Source organism: Felis catus, chromosome C2, assembly GCF_018350175.1.
Source record: "Felis catus isolate Fca126 chromosome C2, F.catus_Fca126_mat1.0, whole genome shotgun sequence".
In the NCBI taxonomy this organism is placed as follows: domain Eukaryota; kingdom Metazoa; phylum Chordata; class Mammalia; order Carnivora; family Felidae; genus Felis; species Felis catus.
In genome coordinates this window covers 112,540,085-112,562,036 of record NC_058376.1, presented here as the reverse complement: position 1 = coordinate 112,562,036, position 21,952 = coordinate 112,540,085, and the positions used below count along the sequence as shown (strand labels likewise).

The following is a 21,952-nucleotide window of genomic DNA, read 5'->3' as shown; positions in this document are numbered from 1 at the left end:
GCTTCTGAAGGGGTTCTTTTTTTGTTTGTTTGTTTGAAGTTTATTTATTTTGAGAGAGAGAGAGAGAGAGAGAAAGAGAGAGGGTGGGGCAGAGAGAACAAGGGACAGAGAGAATCCCAAGCAGGATCCATGCTATCAGTGCAGAGCCTGATGTGGGGCTTGATCACTCGAAATGTGAGATCATGACCTGAGCTGAGATCAAGAGTCAGACACTTAACCAACTGAGCCACCCAGGTAGGTGCTCCTGAAGGGATTCTAATCCACAAAGGTAAATGAATTACTTAGTTTCTCTGTGTGAAAATAGTAGCACGTCCCTAGATTGAGATCTTTATTTGCTAAAAATGATCTCTTTGTTGATTACTAAGTTTAAACATTCCCCTAAATTTAATATTAATTCCTCTTCATTCTATTGCCTGGATTTTAGAAAACTTTTTTTTTTTTTTTTTTTTTTACCAGTCGGAGGTAGCTTTTCTTTTCTTTTTCTATTTTTTCTTTCTGTCTTCATGTTTAAAAAAAATTTTTAATGTTTATTTATTTTTGAAAGACAGAGAGAAAGAGTGTGAGTGGGGGAGGGGCAGAGAAGAGGGAGACACAGAATCTGAAGCAGGCTCCAGGCTCTGAGCTGTCAGCACAGAGCCCGATGTGGGGCTTGAACTCACGAACTGTGAGATCATGACCTGAGCCGAAGTCGAATGCTTAAGCGACTGAGCCACCCAGGAGCCCCTCTTCCTTCATTTTTAAAATATTTATTTCCAGAGGCACCTGGGTGGTTCAGTTGGTTAAGTGTCTGACTTTGGCTCAGGTCATGATCTCACCATTTGTGGGTTTGGGACCCACGTTGGGATCTGTGCTGACAGCACAGAACTCAGAGCCTGCTTTGGATTCTGGGTCTCCCTCTCTCTCTGCCCCTCCCCCGTTCACACTCTGTCTTTGTCTCTCAAAAATGAATAAACATTAAAAAAAATTTAAATAAAATATTTATTTCCCAAAACACTGATTTTACTAAATTTTTATCAATTAAAATGTACCAAAGATATGTGTGTGTGTGTGTGTGTGTGTGTGTGTGTGTGTGTGTGTGTGTTGGTAGTGGGGAGTTGTGCTCAGCAGTTTTATAATCTTGCTTCAGAATGGCTTTACTGGTAATTACCCAGGTTTGATATGAATAAATAGAATGAAAGGCCATGAATGTAGACCATATCCACCCAAGAACCTGCCAACCACATACTCTTTCTATACCACTGGGTTTAACAATTGCTGTTAGATGATTTTGGAAATATGCCACACAAATAAATATTTTTCCTACTACTTGAAGCAAAAGTTTGCCTAGGCAGGTCGTGCAATACTAGAGCTTGCCAGTGAAAATGTTTGTCATACTATGGCAGAACCCAGCTGACTTGTCATCTCTAGTGGAGTGCTCTTCTGACCCACGGCACATACAGTGTCATTCTTGAGACAAAATGAGTCTGTTAGGAAGAGGTTTGGAGTATTCCAGTAGACAGAGTCTATTTTTCATGTACAGCTTTTATATACAGTCACATGTTTCCCAGTTCCTGAATTTTAGGAATGTAATGCTGAAGTCAATGTTGGCTGAACTTCATTTAAAAGACATAATGCATGAGAAAGGCCTTAAGACTTCAGTTACAGTAAATCCAACAACAAAAAATAGTTTCCATATCACGAAGGAGAATAAACGAAGTAATTTAAACAATTTAGCTTCTAGGTTCTTCAGGCTAATTGCAGTCACAACACAGAAGGAGCCTTTTAATCAGGTTCAAAGAATGATTCCAAAAAGGAAAAACAAAGTAAAACTACTAGTCAAAGTATTTTGCCAACATATGTGAGAGCATAGGTACGTATCTGAAAGCAGCAGGCTTTTTAGTAAAGGGTTACTGACAATTTACTCCATAATGTGGCATCACATGCACAGTGAAAATTCACCACATGAAAGATTTGGTCACTGGGAAAATTTAGAATAGAAATGCTATAAGAATGTGGAGTACATGCTGTTGTAAAATCATGAATGAACACTAAAGAAATTAGTGTGCTAGGAAACAACTATTGAGAGAATAACTGATCTGTGAATGTTTTAAAAACATGAAAATTCTAGAAGGTAATTATTTTGGTTGCATAGACAACTTTGCAAATTTAGGGAAATTTCTTAATTTATTGCATAAATGTGTTTAAAATGCTTTATAGGGTCAAGGCAATTGTTAGAGTGAATTACAGGCATATTCTAACATATAATGTGTGGTTGAGAAAATTTGAAGGAGAGGGTTGCAGAAATGTGTGTGTGGTGGGGGTGGGGGAGCAGTCTCAGTCCATCTGAGCTAGGATTCAGACTACTTCAGACAGGTTTGATGAGCTGCTGTCAGCAAGAGAGCATCTGGCTGGAGGAAGGGACTTCCCACGTGTGCTGTCTGAAATATTAGATGCTCCAGTTGGTCCTTAAGTCATCTGAATTGTGGAAAAGACAACTTCAAGGCATGGCTGCTTTAGCCTATCCAATTCTTCCCAGATAGTGTAAGTGATGAGAATAGGCTAGAGAAGGAAAAATATGAATATATGGTATGCATTCCCTGGGAACTCAAGGAAATCTTCCTGAGTTGGGGCAGGTATCCAACTGGGGTGATCATGTTATATGAAATACTCATCTCACATAAGATGGGCTAGAGCAAATGAAATCAAGTCATTATGTAAATTTGACCCCATTTATATACACAAGCTGGTAAGCTCTGGAGCTGTTCAAGTTATAGACTTACAAAGAATTATACATTGCCATGCCCTCTGCCCCCCTCCCACAGTCTCTTAAGCAAAGGGAATATGCTATCCTATGTATTTTTCCATTATTGACACCATCTCTTGGGATTTTAGCCTCTGTAGTATGCTGCAAGATGTGTGAACAAATTAATCGAAAAAACAAAAACAGAAACAACAACAACAAAAAAAACCCAAAACCAAAACCAAAAAACCAAAACAAAACAAAAAAATCCCTGCTCACACGGGGTATTTTCCTTAACCATGTTAGCTTCTTGGCCCAACACAGTTTAAAATTAGATAGCCTCTGAATCTTAGTTTATTTGTTGGAAAGTGTTGAAGATTAACAAAACTATTTGTTGTTTTTGTTCCAAGGAAGAAAATGATGAAATCTTTGTTTTCTTTATAAGTTGAGCCAATATATTTCAGACTGAGATGCTCTGAGAATATACATTCTTTTATAAAGTGTAAACATTTTGGGGAGAATCTGGGTTTTTTTCTGTCAAATATGTTAGCACAACTTTTCTGAAAACAGCTCACCAAATGACAGACTGGAATCAGAATAAGCAGCATCTCAAGAGAATCCTGGAACCATTTTATGACTCTTAAAGATTTTTGATAATTTTTTTCTCTTAAAAAAGATTGTTTTTGCTAAAGTAAATCAAGAAAAATCTAATTTACTGAGGCACATAGAGAAAATAGTTCTCTAAATGACAATTTAGTCTATTTTCTTAGGTAAAATCATGCTGTTTCTTCTATTTCTTTAAACAGATAACCTGTTTAAACAAGGAACAAAATAATGTCGAATCTTGCTACCATTTGCAGTTGAAAAGGGTGGAGGTATGATACTGTGTATATATCTCTGGTGGCCTCTGGGAAAGAATCCAGGGTATGGGGAAGGCAGAGGATAAGGAATACTTTTTTTTTTAGTATTATACAATCTTTTGTACTGTTTAGTTGTTTAAGCATGTGATATTTCTTATTTAAATTAAACAAATAAATCATTGAAAATGTAACCCATATGTGCAGCTTAGACCTTCCTCTGCTCCAGACACATGTCTTTACTCCCTGTCATGTCTTCATCTCTAGTACAAAGGGGACATAGACTATTCATTCTATTCTTTCCCATTCCATGGTTGAGGTGAAGAACCCAGAGTGGGAGATAATTGTCCAAGGATATACAATTGGTTAGTACCAACGTCTAGACCAGAGCTCCAGGTATCTTAATTCTAGGGAGGTGCTTTTTTCACCCCATGGCCCTATAGGGAGAGAACAAACCGTGTTGGCTTTAAGAATGATCTTCCGTTCCATTCTTCCTTTCTGGTGCTGCTCACTAAGACTGATAACCTCTGCATCTCATGTCCGAGGGCCTCCTGCCTAGCCTTTCAGCACCAACTAACTAGAATAATAAAACCATAAAGTGTCCTAACTTAGGCCTTTTTAATTTGAGGTCTAGAGATAGGTCTCAGGAAATCTTGCATGTAATTAAGAGCTAAAACTCTGGGGAGAGAGCTGTTCCTGTGAGCTTCATTGCCAAGTAAGACGAAGAAAACTTTTATACCCAGAAGAGAAAGATATAAAAGCAGTCAGATACCCAAATGTCTTCATAACAACCTGCTTATCTGCTAGAACACATCCAAGTGTTGGAAAGTCATCGCCAACAACAATAAAATTCACTTGGACATTTAGCTCTATTTTGAAGTACTGGAGTGAATCTTGTTCTTGCCCTTGCTACAACCTATGCCCATTATGTGTGGTCCTTACTTTGGAGAGCCCAGGCTGACAGAATAGCCACTATCAGAAACATGCTGCCATGGCAGGAACGAAAGAGAGTTTAGAGCATATCACACCAAGAAATAAATGTTCAGCCAGGAAGTGGCATACATTATTTGTGCTTTCAGCTCATTGGCCAGGATGGTTACATGGGCTCAACCAACCACTGGGATCCAGAAAGTGCTATCATGCCATGTGCCTGGAAGGCAAAGAGCTGGAAATATTCAGTGAGCAGTATTCATTACTACCATTTTTCTAAGTGGCTAGCAGTCCTGTCCTAGTTCTAGCAATTTCTTAAATGCCAAGAAAACTTAAGCCACATAGACAACAAAGGTGATTGAAAACTCTCACAGCAGTAGGATATGCTACTGTAGTTGTTCATTTCAGAGTGCCTGTCTGTCCCTCTCCACTTTCATGGTGAAGAGACGGGTCTCTGGGGTCATACTTGTAACATATTATTGCCTTTCTCCACAACAGAGTGGACCAGGGATTCACACTCATCCTGGTGGGGGTCAATCTGTTGGTTAGCCTATAAACAAATGTATTTTTGTGACACAGAGTTTATGGTCAAACAGATGTGGGGCCTATGAATCAAATGATTTTATAGAGTTGGGCCTAGGGCAGGGAATTTCAGCCATATTCATACTCTTTAATTAATCAATCAATCAGAAATTGACTGGAGAGAGTAGCCAATGATCAGAGAGGATGAGAATAAATGAGATAAAGTTTTATATGCAGTCCTGGAGAAGGAGAGGGTGAGAGAATGAGAGAGAAAGAGAGAGAGAGAGAGAGAGAGAGAGAGGAAGAGAAAGAGAGAAACTTATAACTTTAGTGGTTCCTAAATCCCAGTTGTATTCCCAAGAGGCCAACTGTGCTTCATTTCTGTGAGACAGCTTTATAGCTTCTCAGTAGTCTCCTCATTTGATTTGAGCTGCTTTTCTTATCCATATTAAATGAATTGAGAATCCTAGTCACTCTGCCTCGGCCTGGATTGTCATACCTAGTCTATGACGAGTCTATGTAGAAATTTTAAAACTCATACTGAGGTGGGGTGTACGGTTGGGTGCTAAGAGAGAAGAACCTCATTGTAAACTTGTATTAGCTTCATTTCATTATGTATTAGTATTCTCAATGATCTGGCATCTGGGGACTCGCTAACCTGGAAGAGGCTGCCTCTCCCAGGGTTCATTTATTCCTAGAGATAGCAAACATCTTGCCTGGGAATGCACTTTGCATATGCAAATGAGCTAATCCAGAGGACACCCAACCCTCACTTCCTCACAGGCTCACTTCAGGCCATATTCTCCTGCCCTAACCACTCCAAGGGCCAGGTACCAGACAACTCAAGACAGCCGCTAAGTCCGGAGCCTGCTGAAATTATTCAAACTAGAAATCTTAAATCTGCTTGTCCTGCCATGCCCTTTTCTTTCCATAAAAAAACACAACAGAGGCTCTTACCCCTGCTTTCTCTTCTCCCCCTCTGCCTCCTGATCCACCCTGGTTAGGTGTGCCCTGCATGGTGTGTCAGGCCTCCTGTTTCTAAGGATCTTTAAAACTTCTTCCTTCATGACAATCATGTCCGTGTCTGCCTGTCTTATCATATCTGATTAAAACGAATCCAAGGTACATTTTAAAACAAAACCTCTGTTTTCTTCTGGGCCTCATTCTTAGATCACCTATTGATTAACTTGTCTAAAGAGTAAGGACCCGCAGTTCTGAAAGGTGGTCCTCTCAGATATCCAAATTATAAGCTGTCTGATGACATAGAAAAGAAAAAGTAATTACTTTTCCCTCTTATTTTTATGTATATGAAATGAATCACTCTTTTAAGTATATTTTTATGTAAAAAGTCAGTACTAAATGTCATAAACATGCTCTCTCTTGGGCAGAACTTGAAAACACACATATGTCCTTCCCCTTTTTTTTTCCAGACTCTGCAAACCACCATCCTTTTATTATGACAACAAAACAATGACCTCAGTTCTGTCAGAATTAAATTACTGATATTAAAATCCTCTTGTTTGGACTTTATGTGGGGTCTGGGACAGTCCTAGATGGTATTTGGCTAGAGAATGCGGAAATGCCTGCATCGTGATACTGATATATCTCTCTAGGGAAGGCTCATGGCACAATTCTCTCTCTCTAAACCCCTGGCTTTACTCCTGTGTATAGTGAGCTGGCATTCAGGCACATATAGCATTTGTTAAAAATATCCACCTCCCTTTAGCTCCAGAACCTCGAGACACGCTGATTTAGTATAACAATACTTTCTTTAGTTCTCCTCCCAGTGTTGGTGTAAAAATTTTAAAATTGTATCCCAGCTGTCTTGGGTTCTCAGACACTGGATTTTTTTTTTTTTTTTCTGGTTCCGGAAGAATGGACTATACAAGCTCAATATGCTCAGTAAGCAGCCCCCATGACTGTTCCTTCCCAAGTGTGTTAGTCAAGGTCTAGTCGTGAAGACAAAACTACATACTTCAAATGTTTCAAGCAGACAGGAATTAAATATAGGGATGCAGGAGACTCCAGGGAAGTGACGGAAGCTACTGCTGAGGCCACAGCCACCTCACAGCCCCCAGGCTGAAGAATGAGAGGATACGCACTGCTCATCAGTCTCCACGTCTCTGTAGCAAGAATACATCTGTCTCGTTTCCCCTCCCTTTCCCCCTTAATACCATTTTAATATATTTTCATTCAAACCAGTGCAGTTCAGTGTCCCACATTCGGTCAATGGAAGCCTCATCTCCTTGGCCCCCGAGTCTTTTTCACATATCACAGCAGTCCTTGTAGCTTCCTGTTTTCTAATCACTCATGTGCCTCTCATTTGTTACCTGTTCTAGAACTCTGATTGGGAGGTGCTACAGGGATGTGGTTCCCAGGCTTTCAGCCCTGTGACACCAGAGAAGAGCAAGAAAGGGTGCAGAAGCGATGTTGAGTGCTGAAAGACAATTTGGGACACCATTTTTATCAGGACGTTACAATGCCTTATCTATCACTCAGAGACAAATGCTCTGTCTAAAGGGCTAATGACTTAAGATACATTACAAAGCCTGCCCTGGTTCAAGGGTAGGGGATACAGATTTCATTTCTGGATGTTAGGAAATGAAAGAATTTATAACTATGTTTTCAAATGATCACAGTATTCTGTCTACCTTTTAAAATCTATTGAAGCTTTTTTTGTGAATATATATTATTTATTATTTACTTATTATTATTTATATTTTATCATTACAAAATTTCATTTAATAAAATATTTAATATTTAATAAAATATTAATTTTTATTATTTATGTATTTATTATTAAATAAATATTATTTACAGGCAGTTTTCACAAATGTCTTATGTTTATTTGAAAATAAAGCATGTTCTCTTTTATTACGGTATAGAGTTTAATATGGATCTATATAGTCTACTTTATTCATTTTGCTATTTAGAACTTTGCTATCTTTGCTAAATATTTTCCATTTTATTTCACTAGATTTGAGAGGAGTATGTTAATTTATTAGTTGTGTCTGTCTTTTTCCTTATTCATCTCCTCTGGTTTCTGCTTTATAAAGTAGCTACCATGTTCTTTTATGTGTCGATTTTAAATAAAAATTTTAATTTGATTATAGTTGACAATCAATGTTAAATTAGTTCCAGGTACAAAACACAGTGATTTGACAAGTTTATACATTATACTATGCTCATCACAACTATAGCTACCATCTGTTACCAGACAATGCTATGATAATATCATTGACTATATTCCTTATGCTATGTTTTTTATTTCCATGACTCATTCACTCCATAACTGGAAGTCAGTATCTCCCACTCCCCTTCACACATTTTGCCCATCCTTTTACCACCTTCCCCTCTGGGAATCATCAGTTTGTTCTTTCTGCTTATAGGTCTGATTCTGCTTTTTGTTTCTTGTTTTTTTTTTTTTTTTTCATTTGTTTTGTTTTTAGATTCCATGTATGAGTGAAATCATATGGCATTTGTCTTTCTCAGTCACACTTATTTCATTTAGCTTAATACCCTCCAGATCCACCCATGTTGTCATGAAAGGCATGACACACTCTTATGACTGTGTAATGAAAGGCATGACACAGTCTCATGACTGTGTAATATTCCATTGTATATACATACTACATCTTCCTTATCCATTCATCTATCGATGGACACTTAGATTGCTTTCATAATTTGACTTTGTAAATAATGCTGCAATAAACACAGGGTTGCATATATCCTTTTGAATTAGCATTCTCATTTTCTTTGGGTTAATACCTAGTAGTGGAATTATTCAATCATATGGTATTTCCACTTTTAATTTTTTGAGAAACCTCTATACTGTCTTCCACAGTGGCTGCACCAATTTACATTTGCACCAACAGTGTACAAGAATTCCTTCATTTTCACAACCTTTACAAAACTTTTTATCTTTCTGCCTTTTTGATTTTAGCCATTCTGCCAGGTATAAGGTGATATCTCATTGTGCTTTTGATTTGCATTTCCCTGAAGATTAGTGATGTTGAGCGTCTTTCAAGCGTCTGCTGGTTATCTCTATATAGTCTTTGGAATATGCCCATTCGGGTCTTCTGCCCATTTTTAAATCAGATTTTTTGTGTGTTTGCTTTTGTTGTTGAGTTCTATAAGTTCTTTATATATTTTGGATATTAGTCCCTTATCAGATATATCATTTGCAAATATCTTCTCCCACTACGTAGGTTGACTTTTTGTCTTATTAAGTAGGATTTCCTTCACTGTGGAGAGGAAAGCTTTTTATTTTGATGTAGTCCTCATAGTTTATTTTTTATTTTGTTTCCTTTGCCTTAGGAGACATATGTGCAAAAATGTTGCCATACCCAGCTGATGTCAGAGAAATTACTGCCTGTGTTCTCTTCTAGGATTTTTATAGTTCCAGGTCTCACATTTAAGTATTTAATTCATTTTGAGTTTATTCTTGTGTATGATGTTTGAAAGTAATAGTTTCATTTTTTTTACATGTAGCTGTACCAGAACCATTTATTGAAGAGATGTCTTTTACCCATTGTATATTTTTGCCTCCTTTGTTATAAGATTAATCAACCATATAAATGTGAATTTATTTCTGGGCTCTCTATTCTGTTCTATTGATCTCTGTGTCTGTTTTTGTGCCCGTACCATATTGTTTTGATTACTATAGCTTTGTAGTATATCTTGAAATCTGGGATTGCGATTCCTTCAGCTTTGTTCTTTTCCTCAGATTGCTTTAGCTAGTCAGGGCCGATACAATTTTGTGTTTCCCTACAAATTATTTATTCTATTTCTGTGAAAAATGCTGTTGGTATTTTGACAGGGATTGTATTGAATCTACAGATTGCTTTGGGTAATATGGACACTGTAACAATATTAATTCTTCTAATGTATGAGCATGGAATATCTTTACGTTTGTGTCATCTTCAATTTCTTTCATTAAAGTTTTACAGTTTTCAGAGTATATAAGTTTTTCACCTCATTGGTTAAGTTTATTCCTAGGTATTTTATTCTTTTTGGTGTAGTTGTAAATAAAATTATTTTCTTAATTTCTCTTTCTGCTACTTTATTATTGGTGTATAGAAATGCTCTTGATTTCTGTGGATTAAGTTTTTTATCCTGCAGCTTTACTGAATTCATTTATTACTTCTAGTATTGTTGTTGTTGTTGTTCTTGGAGTTTTTAGGATTTTCTATGTGTTCTATCACATCATCTGCAAATAGTGACAGTTAAACTTCTTCTGTACCAATATGAATGCTTCTTATTTCTTTTTCTTCTCTGATTGCTGTGGCTAGAACTTCCAGTGTTTTATGTGTATATATTAATAACTTTTTATTATGCATTTTAGTAGTTAGCATCATGAAGTGTACTTTTCTTGGTCTCATTTCATACTTGGGGGCTAAATTATGCCTTGATTGAAAAGAGTATTGTGATTCCTACTATTTGTTTGTTCATTTACATTTTTGTTTGCCTTCATCTTATCTGCATTATACTCCTTCAGAGTCTCCTTGTTTTGAATGTTTCTACAAACAGAGGTTAGAGTTATGTTTTGCTTTGGTTGCCAACCTGAATTTTGTAATAGATATGATACTCTATTTACATTTAACTAAACAACCTATTCCTTTGGTCCAGTTCAGTCATGGTTTATATTATATTTATTCTGTGCCTATGTTTCTATATATAGAAGTATACGTGTATACAAACTTACATTTTCACTATGTAGGATTGTTCTATTTTGACATTTGTTTTGGCATTTAGAATTTTTTTTACACCAGTTTTAGATTCACAGCAACATTAAGAGGGAGGTACAGAGATTTTCCATATACTCTCTTCCCCTATACATGCATAGCACACCTCCCTCTATCAATAATCCACCAGAGTGGTACATTTGTTACAATTGATGGACCTACACTGACACATCATAATCACCCAAAGACTATAGTTTACATTAGCTGTATGTATAACTCTTGGTGTTATACATTCTATGGGTTTGGACAAATATATAGTGACATGTATCCGCCATATGGTATCCTTATTTTCACTTCTCTAAATATCCTCTGTGCTCTGCTTATTCATCTCCCTCTCACAACCACTGATCCTTTTACTGTCTTCATAGTTCTGCATTTTCCAGAATGTCACATAGTTGAAATCATATGCTTTGTGGCCTTTTCAGGTTGGCCTCTTTCACTTAGCAATATGTATTCAAGATTCCTTCATGTCTTTTTATGGCTTGATAGCCCATTTCTTTTTAGAATTAAATAATATCTCATTGTCTGGAGTTATCACAGTTTATTTACTTATTCATCTGCAAATCGACATCTTGGTTTCTTCCAAGTTCTACCAATTATGAATAAAGCTGCTATAAACATCTGTGTGCAGATTTTTACATGAACATAAGTTTTCAGCTCCTTTAGGTAAATATTAAGGAGACTATTTGTTAGATTATGTGGCAAGAATATATTTAATTTTTAAGAAACAGCCAAACAGTCTTCCAAAGTGGTTGTAGCAGTTTGCATTACCACCACAATAAGTGAGAGTTCCTGTCACTCTAAATTCTGGCCAACATTTGTTGTTGTCTGTTCTAGATTTGGGTCATTCTTATAAGATGTGTAATTAATATCATCATTGTTTTAACTTGCATTTCCCTGATTACACATTATGTGGAGCATCTTTTCACATGCTTATTTGCCATCTGTGTATCTTCTTTGGTAATATGTCTCTTAAGGTCTTTGGGCCATTATTTAATCACATCATTTGTTTATTTTTAAGAATTCTTTTTATAGTTTGGATAACAGTACTTTATCAGCTATATCTTTTGCAAATATTTTCTTCTAATCTGTCCCTTATTCTCTCATTCTCTTGATATTGTCTTTCAAGAGTAGGAGCTTTTAGGGGCGCCTGGGTGGCTCAGTAGGTTAAGTGGCCGACTTTGGCTCAGGTCATGATCTTGCGGTCCTTGGGTTCGAGCCCCATGTTGGGCTCTGTGCTGACAGCTCAGAGCCTGGAGCCTGTTTCAGATTCTGTGTCTCCCTCTCTCTGACCCTCCCCCATTCATGCTCTGTCTCTCTCTGTCTAAAAAATAAACATTAAAAAAAAATTAAAAAAAAAAGAGTAGGAGCTTTTAATTTTAATAAGTTCAGTGTATCCATTCTTTCTTTCATGGATCATGCTTGGTGTTATATTTCAAAGTCATAGGTATACCCAATGTCATCTAAGTTTTCTTCTATATTATCTTCCAGAAGTTTTATAAGTAAGCATATTACATTTCAGTCTGTGATCCATTTGGGGTTAATTTTTGTGGGAGGGGTGTCATGTCTGTGTCTAGATTTTTTTTCTTTTTTGCATACAGATACCCAGTTATTCTAGCATCATTTATTGAAAGGCCATATTTGCTCCATTGAATTGCCTTGACTCCAAAGGAGTCAATGATCAGTTGACTATATTTATGTGGGTTTATTTCTTGGCTTATAATTTTGTGCCATTGATTGATCTATTCTTTCCCCAATACCACACTGACTTGATTACTGTAACTTTATAGGAAGTCTTAAAGTTGGGCAGTATCAGTCCTTCAACTTTCTTCCCCATCAATATTGTGCTGACTATTCTGGGTATTTTGCCTCTCCATATAAACGTTAGAATCTGTTTATCAACATCCATGAACTTGCTGGGATTTTGATTGGGATTGCATTGAATCTATAGATCATGCTGGAAAGAACTGACATCTTGACAATATTGTCATTCCATACAGAAACATGGAAAATCTCTCCTTTTATTAGGTCTTTGATTTCATTCATTGGAGTTTTATAGTTTTCTCCATAGACATCTTGACGTATTTTGTTAGACTTATACATAGATATTTCATTACTTTTGGGTGCTAGTATAAATAATACTGTGGTGTTAATTTTAAATTCAACTTGTTTATTACTAATGTATAGGGAAGCAATTGACTTTTGTATATTAAGCTTTTATCCTGCCAGCCTTTTTAATGCTTATTAGTTTCAGGAGGGTGGTGTTTTTTTTTGTTTTTTGTTTGTTTGTTTGTTTTTGAGTCAAATTTTTGGGATTCTCTTTTGGATGAGATTAGCATGTTCCCTAGTTTCAGTTACATATAGTCAATGAATGTTTGGAAGGAGATGATCTTTCTGACAGATTATCAGAAAGTCAATGTAGGAGAATAGTAGTGAGAGATATAGAAACCCTGTTTGGATCATTTTTCCTGTCTCTTATTTGGAACAAAAACTTTAAACCTCTGGTGGAAGGGCAGCACATATTATCTCTTTCGTTGAAGGCCCCCTGAAGCTAGTGGAGGAAACAGGAAATTAAAAAAAATAATGATAATAATAAAAGAAAAAAGAAAAACCTTCTATTCTGGAAGGAAGAATAAGAAATTGCCCTTGACCCAAATCACTATAGATTTACTTCTGCTGGTTGAGAGGCAGAATTACCAAGAAAGCTCTTTTTTTTTTTTTTTTTTTTTTTTTGTGAGACACAAAGGGACAGCTCTTGCCTAAGACTGAGGATAAAGAAATAAATAAAGATAATATTCCCACCTTCTATCACAGAGTAGCTAACACTGAATAACAAGTAACACTAGTCTATCATTGGGAGAAGGGCAAGAAGATAGAATGACATTCTTTGAAGCTTAGGTTCACAGAAAAAGACTAAACTCCAGAGTGCAAAGGAAACCCTGAAAAATGTCTTTTAGAAACTCAGCCTCAACCTCAAGTACATGGTAATGCTGGAGGAACGTGAAGCCAGTAGTGTGATTAAGGTAAATAGAACTAGAAAAACCCAAACCCTAGGCAACTCCTGATTATGCTGACTCAACTTTTCACATTAAATATGTAGTGGAGGTGTGTCCAATTCCAAACATAAAATACTATATACCTCAGACTTTACTCTCCCACACATGATACCCAGCTTTCAACCAGAAATTACAAGATACAAAAAATGCAAGAGAAAACAGCCTTCTGTTGAGAGACAATGTAATCTGCAGAACCCAGATGATGAAGCTATTAGGCAGGGTATTAAAAAGAAAGAAAAAATTATGATTTATATGTTAAAGCTCTAGTGTAAAAGTTTAAAAAGGTGGTTAATTTATAAGAACATATGGAAAATTTTAGCAGAGAAATGGAAACTGTAAGCAAGTAGCAAATAAAAATACCAGAAATAAAGCTATAGTAACAAAGAAAAAGATAAGTCAAAACAAAGTATTCAAACTAAAATAGAGAAAGAGAGAAAAGCCGGTGCATCTGAGAACCATGGGGCAATGTCAAATGGTCTCATATATGAGCTTTTGGAATCACAGAATGAAAAAGAAAATAATGAGGAGAAGAAATATTTGATAATTGCTAGAATGTCTCCCAAATAATGAAAAACTTTAAAATCATAGATCTGAAAATCTCATAGAACACTCACTAGAATAAAATACTAGGAAGGAAGAAAAGAAGGAGGGAGGAAAGGAGGGAGAGAACCCCTAGACACATCATACTTAAACTATTAAAAAACAAAGATAAAGATGAAATCTAGATGGCAGAGAGGGGAAAAGACACATTATATACAGAGGAACAAAGGCCAGAATTTAAGCAGATTTTTATCATAAACTTTCTAAGCCTGAAGATGATGGAGTGTCATCTTTGAAAGTGCTGAAAGAGGGGGAAAAATGACCACCCCAGAAATAAGCACCCAGTTGCTTACTTTACCACTGGAAAACAAAAAATGTAGACTTTATGGACAGGAAAGAAACAAGGAATTCATTATCAGTAAACTTTCACTACAAGAAGTTATAAAGGTGGTTCTTTTGGTAGAAAAAATATACCAGACAGAAACTTGGATCTATGCCCACACCTAAAAATGTTGGAAATGGTACAAATAAAGGGGAAAATAAAATTTATTTTTCTTATTTTGGTTACTGTAAAAGATAACTGACTAAAGAAGAATTAGTAGAAATGTGTTTTGCATATACAACGTATGTTTATTGAAACCATTTTAATATTTGGTTATTGAGAAAGCCCATCAAAGTTTATCGCCATAAAACCTCAAGATCATTATTTACCATATCACTTATTCAACACCCACCAGACATCCAACAAAAATCATTCAAAGGTTTTAATATTTTTAAAAAAAATTCTAAAATTATGTCTATATTTTCTCTAAAATTTTTTTGTCTAAAAGGAAACTTATTGTGTGAATACTTGTGGATGATTTTTATTGTGGTTCAACTTCTAAGAATGACTTAATTGCTTTTCCCACTCTATCTTTTATGCTTTATAGAAAAAATGGCTAAATTGCCCAATTTGATTCATAACAACAGTCTCCATTTGTTTATCCCAGGCATGTTTCTAATAGTGTTCTCTAAATTTATGGTATTATTTGTCTACCCTCTTCCCCTCTTATCTAAATTCCAGTTCTGCTTTGGGTAAAATTAGATCTTTTTTTTTTTTTTTTTTTTTTTTGAGAGAGAGAGAAAGAGAAGAAAAGAGGTGAGAGGGAAAGTCTTTTATTATATCAGGGGAAAATCCTTTTTATTCTATAATTTTTCTTGTTTTGGACAGAAACAGATATGTTAAAAAACAGGGGTGGTTTTTTTTTTTTTTTTTTTTTTTTTTTTTGTTTTTTTGTTTTTTTTTGCTGCAAAAAGCTTCATTGTTTTCATTTGGTCCACGGCTTGGGAGAGGGCTACAGGTGGTTAAAAAGCTGCCTAGTGGCTGCAAGGAGAGACTCGGGCACAAGCGCTGACACCCGGGGGATGTCAGAGGGACCCTCTCAATGGCTGCTGGGCTCCAGAGACTTCCAGTCGTGCTCGAGGGTGAGCCTTTCAAAGAGATACTCACCCAGGCCAGCCTGGGGGCCGGAGAGCCTGCGGAGATTAGTCAGATGGTCGCCCATTTGATGAGTTTCACCTCATCTAGGAAGTGATTCTCCAGGAAGTCACAGAGATTGGGGTCTGCACGGGCAGAGCTCAGGGCAGCAAGATCCAAAAGACCTGCTTCAGGTTCTTCTCCACAAGCCGGGCGGCTTCCACAGCGTCCAGAGTTTTACCCCACGCATCTTGGGACGGCGCGCGCACGTCCCGGAAGAGGGCGCAGCTGCCACGCTGGTTTTGCGTCCTCAAAAGACGCTCAGCGCCTTCCCGCTTCTCCTCAGCCACCCCGCGGGAGAAGCAGCCCACGCCCTCCAGAGCCGCGGTGGAACTAGAAGCCCAGAGAGAGGTAGGTGTAGAAGGCGGCTCTCAGGTGCTTGCCGACTAGGCGGTTGACGGCGGCCTCCACCTCTGTGGAACAAACTCTGACGAATCTGTGAGCTCATGGTTGGTCGGTAATGAACCAAGTTGAAAATCGGGTGTTGGCTGGCCCCAGGGGCAGAGGGTGGGCAAGAAGATGGCTCCCGACGTTGTGACTGGAAAAAAGGTTGGAGGGTGGTCAGAGGCTGGTAGAAGGGCCGTCCCTGGGTCTGTTCCGTCCAAACGCTGTTGAAGCGAGAGAGGGATCCGGAGGACTGCCGGGCTCACTGCCAAAACAGTTCGTATTTTTATATGCATGTTCGTATGTCTTTTTCTGTGCATCTAAATGGACTGTTATGCTTCTAGGTTAAGCCAAACATTTGATCAGTTTTCATATGTTTCTGTGTTAGAGTGGGCAAAAGAAGTCTGCCACAAAAATTTTGTGGTGCTTAGTAAATATAAATTCGATACTACCAGAAGTGATGTAATGTGGTAGATCAGAAACCCCATCCAACTTAGACCCCAACCGCTTCAACAGAAATCTGCACTTCTCATGCTTTCTGTTTATCTCACAACCCTTCATAGACTTCTCATAACCTACAATGATCTCCATCAAAATAGAAAAACAAAGTTTTTTTTTTTTAACTCTGTATTTCTGTTTGTGCTCACTGTCATTACTAAACAGTGTATTGAGGATTGTTGTCCTGTTGTGTGTGCGTGTGTTTTTCCTTATATGCAAATGAGATTAGTGAAGTGCTGGGATTCTCATTAGGGGAGTGACTTAGCTCACCTTATCCACACTTGAAAGATTTCTGTTGCCTCCACCAGGTAGCAGATCTAAACTTTACAGTAGTCCCCCCTTATCTGTGGGTGATATGTTCCCAAACCTCCAGCTGATGAAACCACAGATAGTATACCAAACCCTATATGCACCATATTTTTCTATACATAGAAACCTATGAAAGTTTAATTTATAAATTAAGCATAGGGGCGCCTGGGTGGCGCAGTGGGTTAAGCGTCCGACTTCAGCCAGGTCACGATCTCGCGGTCCGTGAGTTCGAGCCCGCGTCGGGCTCTGGGCTGATGGCTCGGAGCCTGGAGCCTGTTTCTGATTCTGTGTCTCCCTCTCTCTCTGCCCCTCCCCCGTTCATGCTCTGTCTCTCTCTGTCCCAAAAATAAATAAACATTGAAAAAAAATATATAAATTAAGCATAGAGATTAACAACTAAAACATAATAAAATAGCACAATTATACTATAATAAAAGTTTTATAAATGTGTTTTCTCTCTCAAATTATCTTATTGTACTATACTCATCCTTCTTCTTGTGATGATGTGAGATGTTAAAATGCCTACACGACGAGATGAGGTGAACGACGTAGGCATTGTGACATAGTGTAAAACTACTGTTGACTCTCTGATGGTATGTCAGGAGGATCATCTCCGTCCAGATAATGGTTGACCGTGGGTAACTGAAACCATGGAATGCAAAACCGTGGAAAATGAAACTGTGGACAGGGAAGACTTCTGTACATTTTTTCTTCTCATTACTAGAAAAAGAAAGTCATTTCCAATCCATTTTTAAGGCTAGACTCCCAGGGTAAGAAATAATAAGGAAGACTTAAAAGGTCATCTAAAGTTATTTGTGACCAAGTTTATAGGTTTTCTCAATTTTCTCAGTTGTTATTAAATGGTGACTACATTTGTACAACATAGTCATTGTTTATTTTGATCACCACAAAATGTCTGTAAAACATACTTGTAAAATGTAAGTGGGACAATAATTCAATAAATTGTCCCATAAAATTTAATCTGTCTTCTATAATAACAAACATTTTTATTTATTTATTTTCTGAAAGACCCAGCATACCTAATAGATATTATACATTTTGTCTCTAAATATTTTATTTAAAAAGAGAGAGAGGGGAGCTCCTGGGTGGCTCAGTCGGTTAAGCGTCTGACTCTTGATTTTGGCTTGGGTCATCATCTCATGGGTTCGTGAGATCTAGTCCTCTGTTGGACTCTGCACTGACAGTGCAAAACCTGCTTAGGATTCTCTCTCTCTCTCTCTCTCTCTGCCCCACCCCCACTCTCTCTCTCTCAAAATAAATAAACATTAAAAAAAAAGAAAGAGAGGAGCACAAATTATAAGAGTAAATCCATGTAATCAATTCTCAGATCAAGAAGTAGAACACTAATCTGTCATTCCAGAACTCCCACTTGTCTCCTTCCTAGTGATTGCTGCCACCAAAGTAACTATTATCTTAATTCACCAAATTATTTTTACAAAATTTTTACTTTTATAAAAATGGAATCAAGCACTGTAAGCCTTTCTGTACCTGACTTCTTTAGTTCATGACCATGTTTGTGAGATTCATTCCTACTGTTTTGCACAGCATGTTTGTTACTTTTTGTGGCAGCATGGTATTTCACTGTATGACTTTATTCATCTATTAAACTACTGATGCTGTCCATCATTTATCCTTATTATACATACACATACATATACATACTCGATACAACGTACAGTGCCATATTGAATACAAATGGTGATAGTGGGAGATGTTTACTCATCCATTCCCAAAGTCAGGGGGGGAGTTTTCAATATTTCACACTTAAGTATCATTTTTATGACAGTTTTTTATACATACTCTTTATCAGTTTAAGGTAATTCCTTCTCTTTATTAATAATTTCCATTTTTAGGTCAATATTCTTTGTTACAGAAACATTTCTTTTATTCCTAGTTTGCCTAGAAGTTATTTTCCCCCCTGTAGTCTGACATTTTATCAAATGTTTTTCCTGTGTCTGAGACCTATGGTAATGTTCCCTGTTTTGTTCCTGAAATAAGTTATTCGTGGTTTCTCTGTTTTTCATTGCTTAATCTTGCTAGGAGACTATCAATTCATTTCTCTTTCCAAAAAATTAATTTTTTAACATTTATTTTCTATTGTGTATATTTTCTGTTTCATTTATTTTTGTACTTTTATAATTTATTTTCTTTATTATTACTTATTTTTTCTTCTATACTTTTTCTTGAGTTTAATATAGTTTCATCTTCTTACTTCTTGTGATGAATACCTAAACAATTGATTTTCAGATTTTTCAGTTTCTTAATTATGAATTTAAATTATGAATTTCCATCTCAGCACAGTAATAACTAAATGTTGTCTCAAAATACTATATTTCGGTTATTTTTCAGCTCAAATATTTTATTAGGCACTATGACTCATCTTTTACTCATTAATTATGTAAATATGTTGCTTAATTTCTAGAAATTTGAAGATTTTATATTTATTGTTACTGATTTCTATCTTCATTCCACTATAATCAAATAATATATATGGATTATTGAAATCCCTTTAGATTTCTTGGGTTTGGCTTTTGGGCTCCAATAGAATTTATTTTTGTAAATGTTCCATATACATTTGCCAAAATTGTGTATTCGGTACATTTTAACATAAAAGTATTTTCATTTTGTTAATTGTGTTGCTCAGAATATCTAGCTTTACTAATTTTCTGGATGGTTTTTTTTAAGAGTTACCAAATTAGATGTGTTAAATTCCCCCTCCTTGAATGCAGATTTGTATATTACTCTTTTTAAATCTGTCCATTTTTAGCTTTATTAGTAGGTCTATACAATGCAATTTTTATACCTTCCTGGTGGGTGGGATATTTTGTTATTATTAAAGATTGCTTTTAAAAATATTTCTTTATTTATTTAGAGAGAAGGGTGGGGAAGGGCGGGGTGGGGGGGGGGGACAGAGGACCCGAAGCAGACTCTGTGGTGGCAGCAGACAGCCTCATGCAGAGCTCAAACTCATAAACCATGAGATCATGACCCGAGCCAAAGTCAGATGCTTAACCAACTGAGCCACCCAGGTGCCCCAAAGATTGCTTATTATCTTTAGGAATCTTTCTTGCCTTAAAATAGATCTTATCCCATATTAGTGTAGCAAAGTTAGTTTTATTTTGGTGTTTGTATACTCTTTCTCATTAGGAGCACATAGTTAGGCTTTTAAAAAATATTTATTTTGGGGGGGGGGAAGAGAGCAAGTGTCCAAGTATGCAGGGGAGGGGCAGAGAGAGAGAGGGAGAATTCCTTCTGGAATTTTTTTTTCTTCTTCCTGGAAAACTCCCATTAGTATTTATTTTGAGTTTGTTGTTGTCAAATCCCAGTTTTTGTCTGGAAATAGTTTCTCTCTCTCTTTTTTTTTTTTTAAAGAAGATATTCAAAGACTCATGTATTATTTGTTTTTACCTTCATGCATGTGGGAAAAGAAGGGAGTGTCAATTAACCTTTTGTGGCCTGAAAAAGTCACAAACCATAATATATTTTTGAAAACAGTGATGTCAGTGTAAATACTGTTACCAGGATAAAAAGTTATAAAATAGGGCAATCAATCAGAATTACAAATACTTTAGGGACTAAAGGTTATTTTTATAATATGGAACCATTGCTGAAGTTCAGTTATTTTACCAAGTTCCTTTGTTAGCATTAACTCTAACATGGAAATTATGAATCAAAATAATAGCTGCAATAAAAGAAGGTATGTCTTTGGAGGAGCCAAGATGGTGGAACAGCATGGAAGTTTCGTGTGTCTCACGTCCATGAAATAAAGCCAGACCAACATTAAACCATCCTGCACACCTAGAAAACTGATCTGAGGATTAAAACAACAATCTGCCCAACCTGAACCACAGAACTCAGCAGGTACATGGTGCAGAGAGGTGAACTGGGGGAGAGAGAAGCTGCGGAGGGCAGGGAGCCACTTTTGAGTGTGGAGAGAGGATGGAGACAGGGAGGGGGAGAAGAATAAGGGAAAAGCACCCTCCCCCCAAAAGCAGCTGGAGATAAAGTAGAAAAGTAGAAAGAGCCACAGGGACTTAACTAAAAGGGGAGAAGGAGAAAGGAGAGGGTTGAAGTTCCATTAAGACTATAAACAGGGGGACCACAGAGCCTGAAACTCTGCAGCTCAATACGTGGTGGTGGCACTCTGGTGGGAAGGGCGAGTCACCAGGAGCAGAGTGGAGTCCTGAATTCTTCAGGCCACACGGGGAGAGGTGGTTCCCCTGGTGGGAGGACACCTGGTAGAGGCTGTGTGGGTCCCCCAAAAGCAAGGCCCTGGTGGACCCGGAGAACAACCACATTCACTGGTGCTGGAACAATGTCATTAAGGGAGAAGACTGGTGCCAGATGTGTGTTGTGATTTTCCTTAATCCCTGAAATGCTGCTGCTACACCATTTCATGAACTTTTTCTGGGGCAGGCTGGCACCCGGCCACAGTCTCTGGGCATTGGCAGTGGCACAGTCCAACAAACTTTCCTGGGTAGATGAGACCCTCCTGTAGAGGGGCAGAACGGATCAAAGCAGTCCCTTGGAAGTAAGGGGTTGGGAAAAACAGCCACATGGGAGACAAAACTCAGGAGGGAGGTGCTGCCTGGAACTTGGTCACAGACTGTGTAAAAGCAGGGAGTGGACAAAAGCCGGAGACAAAGGACGGGTGCATGATTGCTGACTGGGGAGAACAGAGTGCTGATACTAGAGACTGGGTAGCTGGGTGACTCCATTTTCACCACTCCTGAGCATGTGCATACACACCTACAAGCACCACAACAATCCACCTCAGTAAGCAAAGCAGCTCCATCTGTGGAGAACAGAGCCGTTACACTAAGCCCTGCCCAACTGGGCCAACCTTGCTCTTCAGG

At 37.4% G+C, this 21,952-nt stretch overlaps 1 protein-coding gene and 1 pseudogene across 1 annotated transcript in view; one reads left to right on the top strand and one right to left on the bottom strand.

The window, feature by feature from the left end:
* Window positions 1-13,532: 13,532 nt before the first annotated feature.
* LOC123380091 lies at window positions 13,533-16,898 on the bottom strand (annotated as a pseudogene).
* The window catches only part of LOC101092136 (arylacetamide deacetylase-like 2), a 182,475-nt gene continuing 176,641 nt past the window's right edge, over window positions 16,119-21,952 (top strand). Inside the window, exon 1 of the mRNA XM_045037425.1 lies at window positions 16,119-16,235. The gene's annotated coding sequence lies outside the window, so the exon portion shown is untranslated. The remainder of the gene's footprint in view (window positions 16,236-21,952) is intronic.